This window comes from Cervus elaphus, chromosome 27 (genome assembly GCF_910594005.1).
Source record: "Cervus elaphus chromosome 27, mCerEla1.1, whole genome shotgun sequence".
Taxonomy (NCBI): domain Eukaryota; kingdom Metazoa; phylum Chordata; class Mammalia; order Artiodactyla; family Cervidae; genus Cervus; species Cervus elaphus.
This window is the reverse complement of record NC_057841.1, coordinates 62,857,931-62,873,669: the sequence shown is the minus strand read 5'-3', so window position 1 is coordinate 62,873,669 and position 15,739 is coordinate 62,857,931.

Below are 15,739 nucleotides of genomic sequence, written 5' to 3'. Positions count from 1 at the left end.
TAAAAAAAAGAATCACTTTTCCCGAAACTCTTCCTGAAAATATTTGAACATCTGTTGGTAGAGCATATGCTGAGCCCTCTTTACTTTACAATTTTATGCCCTAAGAAGCTAATTTATAATTCAATAAAAGGTTGAACTGAAGCCTGAATCAGCTTCAGCGATAAAATGGGGAGACAGTTGTTTTCAACACACTTGAGACTATGTCAAATATATAAAAGCCATTCTTTCTGAACTTTGCTATTTCCTTGTGTTCTTTAGGTGTGATCTAAAATCATGATCAGGAGAAAACTGCAGGAACATTCACAATCCTTGCCCCTTTGCTGTCAACTTCAGATGTCATGGAATTTTCTGTCTTATTTGTGAAGCTTAGGGTGACATGCTTTAGGCAACCAATAATAACCTTGCTAGATATTCACAGGTCCATAGTGAGTCACCTGTCTAGATCCTTGGAGATGATTTTTACATGTGATCCAGGTATATGGTCTTTACATTTTCCTTGGCAACAAGAAGCCATTTGGTATGAACTCCCAATACTTGATCCATAAATTTGGGTCTGAGTTCAGATTTATATTCAGTAATGATTACTTTTGTTCTATCTTTGGCCCATGTTAGAAAATGCAGTGACATGCACAGTGATTAAATGATGTTGGTTATCATCCATTGGCTGGACAGTTCGCTACTTAGGCCCCTGTACATTGTTTCAGAGCTCTCTCTCTGCACACTGCCTCTGGTTAGACCAGGCCTCAGTGTTTTTTCCCACCCTATGGTGAGAATACATCTTCAGTGAAGAGTGAGGTACTAGGGACTTCCCTGGGGGTCCAGTGGTTAAGAATCCACCTGTCAATGCAGGGGACACAGATTCAACCCTTGGTCTGAATCTGGACGGCAACTAAGCCGTCCAGCCGAAACTACTGAGCCCATGCACTTGGCCAAAGCTCCGTAGCGAGAGAGGCACCCCTCCCCCACAACGAGAAGCCCACCTACGGTAACTACAGAGTAACCCCTGCCAGTGCAAGGAGAGAAAGCTCAGGCACAGCAACGAAGACTCAGAGCAGCCAAAAATAAAGTTTTAAAAAATAATGAAGTAGTTTATTAAAAAAATAGTGATGTATTACAACAGAGAGGAGCCCAGATGGAAATCCCAGGATGAGGTGTAGGTGTATTTATTGGAAAAAAAAAACTATCCAGATAATTCTGATATGACATCCTGGGTAGGTATTCCTCCCACCAGGGCCTGACTATTGGGAATGCTTGTTCTAGATTCTCTAGCGTTTTATATATAATTATATACATATTTAAATATATAATCATTTAGATGGGCCAAATAATATTACTATGGTAATAGTGGTTATGTGTATGTATCCAGATCTTTCAGAGGAATATATCCTGTAAAAGACATCTTTAAGGACACAAAGTGCTATTGCGTCTTGTCCCTAGATGATATTTAATGAATATTCAATATACTTTGTTTTGGGACCCCTGTGGCAGTCCAGTGGTTAAGACACTGAGCGTCTGCTGCAGCAGGCATGGGTTCAATCCCTGTTTGGGGAACTAGGATCCCACATGCCACTGCTCGGCCAAAAAAAAAAAAAAAGAAAAAAAATGCTCTGATTTATTTGCCTCATTAACAATGAAAGATGATGTTACTGACATTATTGTCCAAATATTTATATGTACCCAGAAAACTGGTTTCTAGTTAAGGTTATACTTTGGATTAAGACACCAGCCAGTGGTTGAAGATTGAGGAAATTTTGCAATGCTTTTGCAATTGGGTTACTGCAAGAAATTTCACTAAAACCACAGTTAACTGGATGGTTCAAGGCAGACTGACAATGACATCAACCCCACATAAAGAATGCCTAGGTACAGCCACTTCTACCTCAGATGGTGTCCTGCAACAGCGAACTTGATCCATACCAAGAATCTGTTCTCTGTTTCTGTGAATTCTGGCTTCTTTGCCCCCAGCCCTTTATACCTTCCTGTTTCCTCCCCTACAGTATAAATACCTTAACATCAGTTAATAAGACCATGTCTTATTCAGTTTTCTGTCACATCTGGCACACAGTAGTGGTTACTAAATGTTTGTTGAGTAAACAATGAATGGATAATGCTCCAGGAACCAAAAGTAACCACTCACAGCTCCTGGGGTCACCTGAACCCCTTTCACCTCTAGCAGGGAAGAGAAAACATCTGCGTCCCAACATCACCAGGCTAGTCCTGAGAGTTCTTCTAACTGAACTGGCTTAGGTTACATGTCTGTTCCTGATCAGTCCTGGAGCCAGAGAAGTGGAGGCAGCTTTTTCAGAACCATGCAGATCGCCCAAAAGAAGCCCAGGGCTGTTGGAAAGAAGGGAAGCATGGATGCTGGGGAAGCCACCCAACATGAGTCCCATGTCACTATACTCACAATCTGTTGTTTTGATCACATAAGTTGTCATGGCTTTAAGGCACCTCAAAAACAATTTTTATTTAGTTAGGCCACATGTTTTCCTTTTGTTACATCATGCATTTATTTTAAGAGATTAAATATTAAGTTGTCTTTAGAGATGACAGTTAAACTGGTCTATAGGTCTTGCAAGCGACACAGGTAAATCATTGACACTTGACTTAAGGGGAAAAATGAGTGCATATTTAAAAGGATAAGTTTTTGGTAAGGTTTATAAAAAATACCCAATATGACAGATTTGAGATAAAAAGAAATCCTCAGCGTTGATGCTATGACAGCTGGAAGTCCATGCCCAACACAGGGTGTGTGACACCTTTTCTGGAAGACCAGCATTGGGTAGAATTTGGAGTCTCCCTGGAGTTACCGTTCCACTTGTCAGCTTCTTAGGACCTTAGATCGACTGGGGTGGCCTAAGTTCTCCCACTTGTACATCAAAACTTTTGAAGAAACCCTGAAATCCAACCATCTTTGGGGCCTGTCCAGAAATAAATTTGATTCTAAAGTGGCTTGGTTTGGAAACTCTTCAGCCTGCTGATTTGTGTTAGAGATTAAGGAACTGGATGACCTGGGGCACTCGTGTGGTTCTTTGGTAACTTGGCAAACAGACCCTTGCCCAATCGCTCAAAAAGGCAAGGGCTGTCCTGCCCCCAGTAAAGTCAAGCGAGAGTCACTCAGTCGTGTCTGACTCTTTCTGACCCCATGGACTATAGTCCATGGGATTCTCCAGGCCAGAATACTGGAGTGGGTAGCCTTTCCCTTCTCCAGGGGATCTTCCCAACCCAGGGATCAAACCCAGGTCTCTCACATTACAGGTGGATTCTTTACCAGCTGAGCCACAAGGGAAGCCTAAGCATACTGGAGTGGGTAGCCTATCCTTTTTCCACCGGATCGTCACAGCCCAGGAATCAAACTGGGGTCTCCTGCATTGCAGGCGGATTCTTTACCACCTGAGCTATGAGAGAAGTCCCTCCCCGAGCCCCACCAAAAAAGAAAAAACCAAACACTGCCTTCTAGGGACCTGTGGAAAGGTAGAACTGATTTCTTGGAAGGTTGACTTGCTAGATAGAAAAATAAGCTCTGCTCCAGCAGTTTTCTCTGGAATAGAATTTGCTGCATTTATGACTTCTTATAGGGTGACATCGTATTATTGGTGAGCCCACCAAGCTCCTCTGTCCAAGGGATTTCCCAGGCAAGAATACTGGAGTGGGTTGCCTTTTCATTCTCCAGGGGATCTTCCTGATCCAGGGATTGAATTTATGTCTCCTGCATTGGCAGATGGGTTCTTTACCATTGAGCCACCAGGGAAGCCCTAGATGGACAGTATTGTTTTGCAACCACCAAAATCAATCATTGATCCAGGCATTTGCACCACTAGGTGCAAAGTTGTTAGGAAGCAAAACATTCACAGGTCCTCAAAATAACACCTTGCTTAATTAAAAGGGGGGAATGGTACTTTTCCACTGATAAATCTGATGGATGCCACCTTAACCTTGTGGTCACAATTAGCATCACCAATAATGAGACAGTCTAACATGGCTCCTCATGTCATGGATGTCATTGGAAGTACACACTATTTGCAGTATTCTTCCCCAAGTGTCTACACCGAATCGAACATGGGGAAATGAGACAAAATCTGGACTGGGGGACACCACTAGGCTTCACTGGTGGCTCAGAGGGTAAAGAACCTGCCTCCAGTGCAGAAGACTGGGGTTCGAGCCCTAGGTCAGGAAGACCCCCTGGAGAAGGGAATGGCTACCCACTGTAGTATTCTTAGCTGGAGAATTCTATGGACAGGGAGCCTGGCGGGCTTCAGTCCATGGGGTTGCAGAGTCTGACTTGACTGAATGACTAACACTAACTGTTCATAGAAGACACTGGCCTGAATCACCCAAAATATCAATGTCATGAAAGCAAACACAGGCAGGGTACTGCTGTATCCTAAAGAAAACTAGATAGACTTAGCAACCAAATGCAATTCATGATCTATGATTGGATCATGGGTTTAAAAAACTCTAAAAGACATTTTGGGAATAATTAGATAAATTTGAATATGAACTTCTTATTAGATATGGTTACTGTATCAATGCTAACTTTCTGGGGTGAGATAATGACATTGTAGTTGTATAGAAAAATATTTTCAATTAGTTCATGCCAAAGTACTGAAGGTGGAAATGTCATGATACCTACAACTTAATTTACAAAAAATTGTATATAGAAAAATGAAGCAAATGTGACAAAATATCAACAATAGACAAATCTAGGTGAAGGGTATATAGGTGAACATTGTAAAATTTCACCTACTTTATTCAGAAAAAAAAAAGACAGCAATTGCAAGTATACATCCATAGGATGAGTAAACAAAAAAAAATTTGCTAAATTTATGAATGGAGTTCAGCAGACTTAAAGTTGCCTAATTAACTGGTTTTGTCAATGGGACAAAACATTAAAGTTCCCTTAAAAACTATATCTAAAATAGAATAATAAGATTTGTAAAAGGAACACAGAAGCTTAGCAGAGAATGGGTTTTCTGAATTTGTTACCTCAGTATGTTGACCTTTCAAAAAATTGGAGACTGAAGCTGGTTAGAATCAACTCGAAATGGCTTGCAGAGTCATGAGGCGTCCTCAGAGTCAGTCTATCAATGTGTTCTGAAGGAAACCTGGGGCACAGCCAAAGGCAAGTAAGGTCATCCTCAGACAAATATTCCTGAAGGAGAGTGCAAAGCAATCACACTGGAACCGAACGACATGGAGTCAGGAGGAAGCACGAGGAGGATGGCTTTCAGTGTGGAGTGTATTATGATTAAATAATCTTAATTAGTTAATTATGTTGTATCATCTGCCTTCTGTCAAACGTGATTTAAGAGAACTGCTCGTGATCTCAAAATAGGGGAAATGGGCTTCCCAGGTGGTGGTAGTGGTAAAGAACCTGCCTGCCAATGCAGGAGACGTAAGAGACTCGGGTTTGACCCCTGGGTGGGGAAGACCCCCTGAGGAGGAAACGGCAGCCCACCCCAGTCTTCTTGCCTGGAGAATCCCATGGACAGAGGAGCCTGGCGGGCTACAGTCCATGGGGTCTCAAAGAGTCAGACACAACTGAGTGACATAGTACTTAGCACATGTGTTTGTTAAAGCTGGTGCAGAACTTTCAATATCAGTAGCCATCGTACCCAGTAGATATGACTTTTCCATCAATAGAAAGATACTCTGTGCTGGAGAAGACTGAGTTCTTTGGGCCTTTCCCTCATCCTCACAAAAAGTCTCTGAGACCAAGCGGTTCTCTCACTGTAATTCTGATAAGCGATTTTCACACGGTGATTTTGATTAACAATTCAGTTTCCCATTGATTTAGTGCTGGGAGACAGGATACCGTGGAGAATGGAGATACAGAACTCAGTGCCAAGAAGGGAGTACCCCACATTAAAGTAAATAGAGCGACGTTCTGGTTTACCAGTGCCTTGTAAGCTTAGTTAAAGGGGTCACTCCCCCTGAATCTTATCAATTTTAAGCAAACAAACATGATCGATTTCTTGGATTCTGGCCTAGATATGGTGACTTTAACACCCTGCTATTCTTGCCCTTTTATATAACATTTGAAATTTTACTTTAGAAACTAAAATTAAGTTTAAATTTCGCTAAAATAAGTGGTACATTTCTTTAGTTCATGTTGTGTTGCTGTTATTGTTCAGTTGCTGAGTTGTGTCTGACTCTGCGAGCCCTGAACCAGAGCACACCAGGCTCCCCTGCCCTTCCCTGTCTCTCAGAGTTTGCTCCAATTCATCCATTGAATCAGTGATGCTATCTAACCATCTTGTCCTCTGTCATCCTCTTCTCCTCCTGCCTTCAATCTTTCCCAGCATCAGGATCCTTTCCAATGAGTTGGCTCTTCTCTTCACGTGATCAAAGTATTAGAGCTTCAGCTTCAGCATCAGTCCTTCCAATAGATATTCAGGGTTGATTTCCTGTAGGATTGACTGGTTTGATCTTGCAGTCCAAGGGACTCTCAAGAGTTCATTTCAATACTACTCAGTTAAAAACCAACCAATTTGTTTACAATGTAGAAAAATATTTGTTTTATTTTGCAATTTTCCAACTGATGATGATGGAACTATGTGGATACTAGTTAAGCAAATATAACCTAAAGTAAACAATACCCTTGCCATATTTATCTCAGAGCATATCTGTATATCAGAACACTGGTTTTATAGTCTTACTTGAAATATTCCAAAATATTTATTTTGCTCTTAAACCTCAAGTCAAAAATATTTTTGAATGCAAATTTGTATTTTAAATGTTCCATCAACATTTACAACTTTAAAGGTTTTTTTATCATAAGTCTCATATCTCACTATTTAAAAAGGCATAAGAACAGTTTTATTTTACAGAAATGTAAGCTTTTTCTGTAAAATATTCATTATCACGTTCTCAGATTTAACTGTGCTTGTGTGAGATTAGCAAACTTATGTATGCCATCGTTGCCATTGAAATTTGGATAACCTGCAGAACCATTTCAGTTTAGCTGCTTTGGGTGATAATAACAGAAGGATTAGAAATGAGAGAAATATTTGATTATACTCCTGTTCCCTGACTTCTGACCTCTGAAGAGCCTTGGGCTGCAATCGGTGGCTCAGGCAGTCAGCCATGTTGGAGGAAGTGACTGCAGGCTGCAACATTAAGCTTCGCAGACACACCATCAAGTTCTCAACATCCCTCCCTGGCACCCTTTCTGCTTCCACATCTAGCCCTCTGGCTGCAAGCTCTCACCAGCTTTAATGGTCCAGGGGCAAGAAAGGAGACCACACTATGGTCCACCCTAGCTCTGATCCCTCCCTGGGACAGCCCTGGCAGCATCTGCATCAGAGCTCTCTTCTAGCACATCCTCCTGTGAACCTGAGCAGTGACTTTAAGGCTGGAATGAGTCAAACACAGAGCTGCTGCAGAAATGCTAAGAGTTACCATGGTTATCTCCAACTGCACCTAATTCTATTGGCCAGTGTGTTCCCTATCATATTAATAATTACTTGAAACAGGCAGGCAGAGCAAAGAAAATAATAGCCAGGAGAAAAAATCATGTCCCCACAGCAAAGTATAATAAGTCTCTCTAAGCAGAGCTACAACAACAGTAATAAAGACCATTTATTGAATTGAATATATTGAATCATGTGCTATTCTACTGGGGCTTCTTCCCTGCTGGATCAGTGGTAAAGATTCCACCTTCTGAGGCAAGGGACACGGGTTCGATTCTTTGTTTGGGAAGATCCCTGGGAGAAGGAAATGGCAACTCACTCCAGTATTCTTGCCTGGAAAATCCCCATGGATGGAAGAGCCTGGCGGTCTACAGTTCATAAGGTTGTAAAGAGTCAGACATGACTTAGTGACTGAACAGGCACTGTGCTGTCCTACTAACCAGTTTATACAAAGTTTCTATTAATCTCTGTAACATTCTTCAGATATGTGACATTTTATAGAGGAGGAAATTGAGACTAGAAGGTTAAGCTATTTTCTCAAGGTCTCATGTTAGAAGGTGATTGAGACATGATTCAAATTCTGATTGGCCACCCAACATTGTTTTCAACCATTATAAGAGAAGAGGAACTAAAGAGCCTCTTGATGAGAGTGAAGAAGGAGAGTGAAAGAGCCAGTTTAAGACTAAATATTAAAAAAAAAAAAAAAAAAACTAGGATCATGACATCCGCCTCCATTACTGCAATGGCAAATAGGGGAAAAGTTGCAAGTAGTGACAGATTTCCTCTTCTTGGGCTCCAAATTCACTGTGGATGGTAACTGCAGCCATGAAATCAGAAGAAGATTGCTTCTTGGCAGGAAAGCAATGACAAACCGAGACAGTATGCTGAAAGCAGAGACATTACTCTGCCGACAAAGGTCCATATAGTCACGGCTATGGTCTTCCCAGTGGTCATGTTCGGTTGTGAGAACTGGACAGTTAAGAAGGCAGAACGCCAAAGAATTGATGCCTTTGAACTGTGGTGCTGGAGAAGACTCCTGAAAGTCCCTGGGACTGCAAGGAGAACAAACCAGTCAATCTTAAGGGAGATCAACCCTGAATACTCACTGGAAGGACTGATGATGAAGCTGAAGCTCCAGTATTTTGGTCACCTAATATGAACAGATGGCTCATTGGAAAAGTCCCTGATGCTGGGAAAGACTGAGGGCAGAAGAAGAGGGCATCAGAGGATGAGATGGGTGGACGGCATCACTGATGCAATGAACACGAACTTGGGCAAACTCTGGGAGATGGTGAGGGACAGAGAGGCCTGGCGTGCTGCCGTCCATGGGGTGGCAGAGTCAGACATGACTGGGTGACTGAACGACAACACCATTTAAATAATGAATAATTTACCATGTGTTCCCTGACTATAACAGCCACACATGTTCACTGTTCAATTTTTGATTAATAAAAGAAATTGGATTAAAATTAAAACACTAAATAAGCTGTATTAATAAGCACTAAATAGTATTATTAAACACTAAATAAGCTTATAGGTGACTATTATACAATTTATTTCCAATATTTTCCCATGATTGTATGGATTTGAGTATGCACAAATACATGTGTGTATATTTGTGCAGGGTATATATATTATACACTGTGGTTCTGGGGTGCATTTTTAACTTAAGACTATGTTGATTTCTTAATTTTGTTTTTGCATTGTTCATTGCTAATATATGGAAATAAAACTGATTTTTGTATGTTGATCTTGTATTCTTCACCTTCCTGACTTGTTCATTCTCGTACATGTGTGCATGTGCATTTTTAGAATCAGAATACGTCAGAATCATGAGTCTAAATAAAGACAAGTTCTATATTTCCTTTCTGATCCATATGCCTTTTTTTCCTCCTGGTTTGCACTGGCTAGAATTTCTAGTACCGTGTTGAACAGAAGAGGTGAGGTAGACATCCTTACCTTATTCCCACTTCTGTGGGGAAAAAATTCAGACTTTACTCATTGAGTATGAAGTTAGCTGTGCACTTTTCACAAAGGCCCTCTGACAGACTGCGGAAGTTCCCTTCTAGTCCTTGTTTGCTGAGAGTTGGGTTTTTTGGTTTGTTTCTTTTTTTTTTTTTATCATGAATAGGTATTGGATTTTGTCCTATGCTTTTTCTGGGTCTTTTGAGGTGGTCATGTGTTTTATGTACTTGATTCTATTGTACAGGGCATTTTATTAAATGACACTGAGATCTTGAACCAATCTGGTGTTCTCTGGATAAACCCCACGTGGCCCTACTGTATCACCCTTTCTCTACATTGCTGGATCCTGCCCCGCGCAGGCAGCTGCCTCTCATCCCATCCTCGGCCTGAGTAGAACAGTCTCTCCAAGGAGCTGAGGACAAGGGTGGACGGGGAGCCCCCACTAAACTGCCGCAGACCTCACTGATCTTACTGAAATCCAGTACTTGTCTCAGATAAACTTGTCTCAGCTTTTTGTATTGAGAGAGTGTTGAGACGGTTGTTTTTTGACAGTTTTGTCCAATTTCACTGTTGACTTTTGGGGAGAAGATTTGCAGTGCTTCTCTCCCAGTCACTGTGGCAACCCTGCCCCTGTCTCACCACTGCACCCCCGCCCCCAGTTCTTCTTTACGGGTGCAGCATACACCCTTAACTTGCCATTCTACTTTAGTTAATGTTTCCGTGTCATGCCAGATGTAGAAACCTTGTTATACATAGGTTGGCTTACCAGTGCTCAGGTTCACATAAAGTTTCATTTATCTTGTAACATGCAGATTCATTTACCACTTGGAGACTGGAAACACTCGCCACCTCCTTCACATCGTGTTATCATATATCTACACACAGGTACAAACAAATTTCAGGACTTAGATTAAATAACTATTAACCCCCTTTCACTCAAAATAGCGTAAATGCTTTTAGTGGAGAAAAAAAATGTTATAACAAAAACTCTTTACCTGTGTTCTGGATCAATAAATAGTACAGGTCTTTTCTTAGAGTTTAAAATTCTTCAAAGAGGAAAGAAACCCTTTATACTTTAGGAACTAGTGCCTAGAACAGTACCTCTAATTCTTTCACTGTGTAAAAGGTGCAAAAGGTTATTTGGAGCAAAGGTAGTGTGTGCAGAGTGAGTGATCTGATCTGTGTATATTTGTAACACCTCTGCCCCTGTGCAGTCATACAGAACTGAACCGACATGTCTTTTATACTAAGAGAGAATCTGCATCCACCAGTATTTTGTGACTATGTGATCACTGATCATTACTACCCCTTAGACTGTGCAGGAAATGGTATATTTTCCATTACAGTCTGTTCGGCTGCTGCTGCTAAGTCACTTCAGTCGTGTCCGACTCTGTGCGATCCCATAGACAGCAGCCCACCAGGCTCCCCCGTCCCTGGGGTTCTCCAGGCAAGAACGCTGGAGTTGGTTGCCATTTCCTTCTCCAATGCATGAAAGTGAAAACTGAAAGTGAAGTCGCTCAGTCGTGTCCCACTCTTAGCGACCCCATGGACTGCAGTCCGCCAGACTCCTCCATCCATGGGATTTTCCAGGCAAGAGTACTGGAGTGGGGTGCCATTGCCTTCTCCGACAGACTGTTCTAGTTCATAGCAATTTAATTGAGGAAACGTTTTAAGGTGTGTTTTTGTTTCTTTTTGTTTTTTTTTTTTTTTTGAGGACAGTGCTATATTTTAAAATACATTATTTTCCCTAGCTCTAAAGCTTACCTCTTGGTGAGGTGTACTATTGACTTTACACTATTTGTATGTTCGTGTGCCTGGTTATATCACATTGATCTATTTTGGAATGTTAGTTTTTAGTGATCAGAAAGCATGCTCATCTAAAAAACTGCCGAGAACAGGCACATGAGATCTCTGTCTCACTTCCTGTCTGTAAAGCTTCTTATCTCTTAATTCTTCTCAATCTTAAACACTCTCAAGGACCAAGTGCAAATCTGCACTCTTTCAGGAACTCGCCCATGGCCATCTCACCTGGAAATGCTCTTTTCTCCTTCCTTCATTTATTTGTTTAGCAAATATTTATGGAGTACCCACTCTCTCTAAGACACGGTAATAGAAGATAAGTAAAAGTTACCTACATCAAATAGTTTTGCACACTTGTAGATATATGCTTCTAAATCTTCTTTTCTCAGTTAAATTATGAGTTACTTGGGGCCACACCCTCCATCTTATTACTTACTGCATTCCTCATAAAATTTAGCAGAGTAACTTCTATTGAGACTTCAAGGAAGGGAATTCCCCAGTGGTCCAGTGGTTAGGATGCCAGGCTTCCCCTGCAGGGGGTACGGGTTTGATCCCTGATTGGGGAACTAAGATCCCACAAGATAGGCAGCACGACCCAAGAGAGTTAAAGGAAAAGTTTTTAATTTGTATGTGAATATATTTCTAGATTTTCTTTAAAGACTCTTAAGTATGCAAGATATCAATAGTTCCAAAAGTTAGTTATACCATTTAATCATTCCACACAGAATATTCTAATGCACATATGAAACTAAACTTAAAAGTTTTTCAAAACTCAGTCTCCTCGTCACATCTATATAATCATTCCTACTTTGGACCCTTCCCCCCAATTATTTTCCCAGGCTTTGTAAGAATGCCATGTGTGTGTGTGTGTGTGTGTGTTTAAACATGTAAATATAAGGCAATAAATAAACCCAGTCTCTGTCAGATTTTCATCTGGTATGTACGCCTGAGTGTAGGACCCCATAGAAAGAGCGCTGTCCTAGAAACTAGGACATAAACCTTCCAATCCTTCACTCTTTCCCACTACCTCCTTCAAAAAATATAGAATAGGGGAGATACTGGGCTGAGCTAGGTAACCTAGCTCTAAAATCAGATGTGCTTCTGTGGACTGCCTTCTTTGAATACAAATCAAGGGATGGAACATCAGAATTTAGTGTACAAATGTAGCCTCCATCACTTGTTAATTTTAGCCAACTGTCTCCTCATTTCCTATTATGACAAACCTTCTTTGCAAATCCTGTTTCCCCAGTCCAGAAGGCCCTCCTCAAGGTTGCCTGAGAGTGTGAAATACTACTATCATTTTGTAAAGCAATTTGACTATATTTATCTAGGTCTCACCATCCTTCAGTGAAAGATAACACCAGCTCCAGAGGGAAATGACTCACCATGTCTTCCTGCTGTTCCAATCCCCCCGAGTCTCATTCCCATCCTCACCAGGGATTGGACCCGGGCCCCCTGCCCTGGGAACTCGAAATCTTAGCCACTGGACCACCAGGGAAGTCCCTCCCCCAGTTATTTTTTAATCTAATTCTTGTCTAGCCTATGGGACATGAACCAAATTTATTTGCCACTTTATGTCTCTCTGTCACATAAATAAATTGATTAAAGCTTGATTTTTAAATTCAAATACAGTCACATTCAGTTCAGTTCAGTTGCTCAGTCGTGTCCGACTCTTTGTGACCCCATGAACCGCAGCACGCCAGGCCTCGCTGTCCATCACCCACTCCCAGAGTTTGGGTAAACTCCCATTTCCATTGAGTCGGTGATGCCATCCAACCATCTCATCCTCTGTTGTCCCCTTCTCCTCCTGCCCTCAATCTTTCCCAGCATCAGGGTCTTTTCAAAAGAGTCAGCTCTTCGCATCAGGTGGCCAAAGTACTGGAGTTTCAGCTTCAGCATCAGTCCTTCCAATGAACACCCAGGACTGATTTCCTTTAGGATGGACTGGCTGAATCTCCTTGCAGTCCAAGGGACTCTCAAGAGTCTTCTCCAACACCACAGTTCAAAAGCATCACTTCTTTGGTGATCAGCTTTCTTTATAGTCCAACTCTCACATCCATACATGACCACTGGAAAAACCATAGCCTTGACTAGATGGACCTTTGTTGACAAAATAATGACTCTGCTTTTTAATATGCTATCTAGGTTGGTCATAACTTTCCTTCCAAGGGGCAAGCGTCTTTTAATTTCATTGCTGCAATCACCATCTGCAGTGATTTTGGAGCCCCAAAAAATAAACTCTGCCACTGTTTCCACTGTTTCCCCATCTATTTCCCATGAAGGGATGGGACCGGATGCCATGATCTTAGTTTTCTGAATGTTGAGCTTTAAGCCAACTTTTTCACTCTCCTCTTTCACTTTCATCAAGAGGCTCTTAATTTCTTCTTCGCTTTCTGCCATAAGGTTGGTGTGATCTGCATATCTGAGGTTATTGATATTTCTCCCAGCAATCTTGATTCCAGCTTGTGCTTCTTCACATTAGTGAACTGCTAAAAACCTTTCAAAGGCATATGTAAAATAAAGGACATTTTTGTAGACATTAGATGTGTGGCAACCTTTTAAGCGATTATTTGCTTCAAACAATTTAAGTAGTTTATTTTGCTAGGAATACTGACATCAAATGGGTTGCTTGAGAGTGTAAACTACTATAATCATTTTGTAAAGCAACCTGACAATATGTGTCAAGAATCTCAATATTTTTTGTCCTATTTAGGACAGGTTCCAGAATGGTCTTGTATACTAAAATCTCAGAATACCCAATTCCCTTATATAAAATGGCACACTATTTGCCTATAACCTATGTATATCCTCTCGTATACCTTAAATCACCTCTGAAAAGAAAGTGAAAGTGTTAGCTGCTCAGTCTTGTCTGACTTTTTGTGCCCCCTTGGACTGTAGCCCACCAGGCTCCTCTGTCCATGGGATTTCCCAGGCAAGAATACAGGGATTGGGTTGCCCATTCTCTTCTCCAGGGGATCATCCCAACCCAGGGATCAAACCCAGGTTTCCTGCATTGCAGGCAGATTCTTTGACATTTGAGCCAACTCTAGATTACTTAGAATACCTGATGCAATGTCATGTGCTATGTATGCTTAGTCGCTCAGTTGTGTCCGACTCTTGCGACCCCATAGACTGTAGCCTGCCACGCTATTCTGTCCATGGAATTCTCCAGGCAAGAATACTGGAGTCGGTTGACATTTCCTTCCCCAGGGGTTCTTCCTGACCCAGAAATTGAACCTGGGTCTCCTGCATTGCAGGCAGATTCTTTACCGAGCTATGAGGGAAGCCTCAATGCAACGTTAATTCTATGTAAACAATTGTCTATAGCAAATTCAAGTTTTACTTTTTTGGAACTAGCTGAAATTTATTTTTTCTGAATGTTTTTGATTGAAGGAGTTGGTTGAATTGTGCATGCAGAGCCTGCAGATAGGGAGTGCCTGATTATACCTGTTGCTGGGAACAACTCCTAAGGAAATAATTTCTTAGAAAAAAACAAGCAACCTTTATATGTGTGGTGGTTTAGTCACTTGTCGTGTCCAACTCTTGTGACCTCATGAACAGTAGCCCACCAGGCTCCTCTGTCCCTGGGACTCTCCAGGCAAGAATGCTGGAGTGGGTTGCCATTTCCTTCTCCAGAGGATCTTCCCAACTCAGGGATGGAACCTGGGTCTCCAGCACTGAGGGTAGCCTCTTTACTGACTGAGCAACAAGGGAAGTTGGTGGGCTACAGTCCATGGGATCACAAAGAGTCAGACATGACTGAGCATGCACACACAGGTACACAGTTTATGTGTAAACATGTTCGTAATAGAGTACTTTGTAATATTAATGTATAAAATAAGTAAATGGATGAACACGTTATATAGGAATGAGAGGGTATTGTGGTTCTTGTTCAGTTGCTGAGTCGTGTCTGACTCTTTGCAGCCCCACAGACTGTGGCACGCCAGGCTCCCCTGTCCTTCACTATCTCCTGGAGTTTGCTCAGATTCACGTCCATTGAGCCAGTGAGAATATTATGTAATCAATTGAAAATGTGGTTGGTAAAATTTGCACCAACACAGACAAATGCTATAATATAATGTTAAGTGAAAAAAAAAAGCAGTATACATATATAGATATATATGTGCATATATATATATATATGTATACGTATATACATTATATACATATAAAATTTTATATGTAGCATACTCAGAATAAGACACCAAAAAATATAAGTCAAAAAAAGAAATAGAGAATACCCCAAAATATTGAGGAGTTATCTTTCAAAGGAGAAATTGAAATTTGAATTTTTTTTCTCCTCCTACTTTTTCCTGTTTTCCAGGTTGTCAAAATGGAGCATGCATTAATTTTGGAGAGGAAAACAATGCACTACCAAATATAGGGGCATCAAGGATTTAAGTTTAAAGCAGAAAGTTTTTAAAGTTTAAATATCTTAGTGATTTAGTGTCTGAAGTATGTGCGATGGTTTCAGTAGAAGTCCAATCTTTTTTTTTCCTTAAGTGCTGTCAAGTCTGAAGAACTTTCTAAGCACGTGGTCACTATTTTGAGTTGTTTTCTCA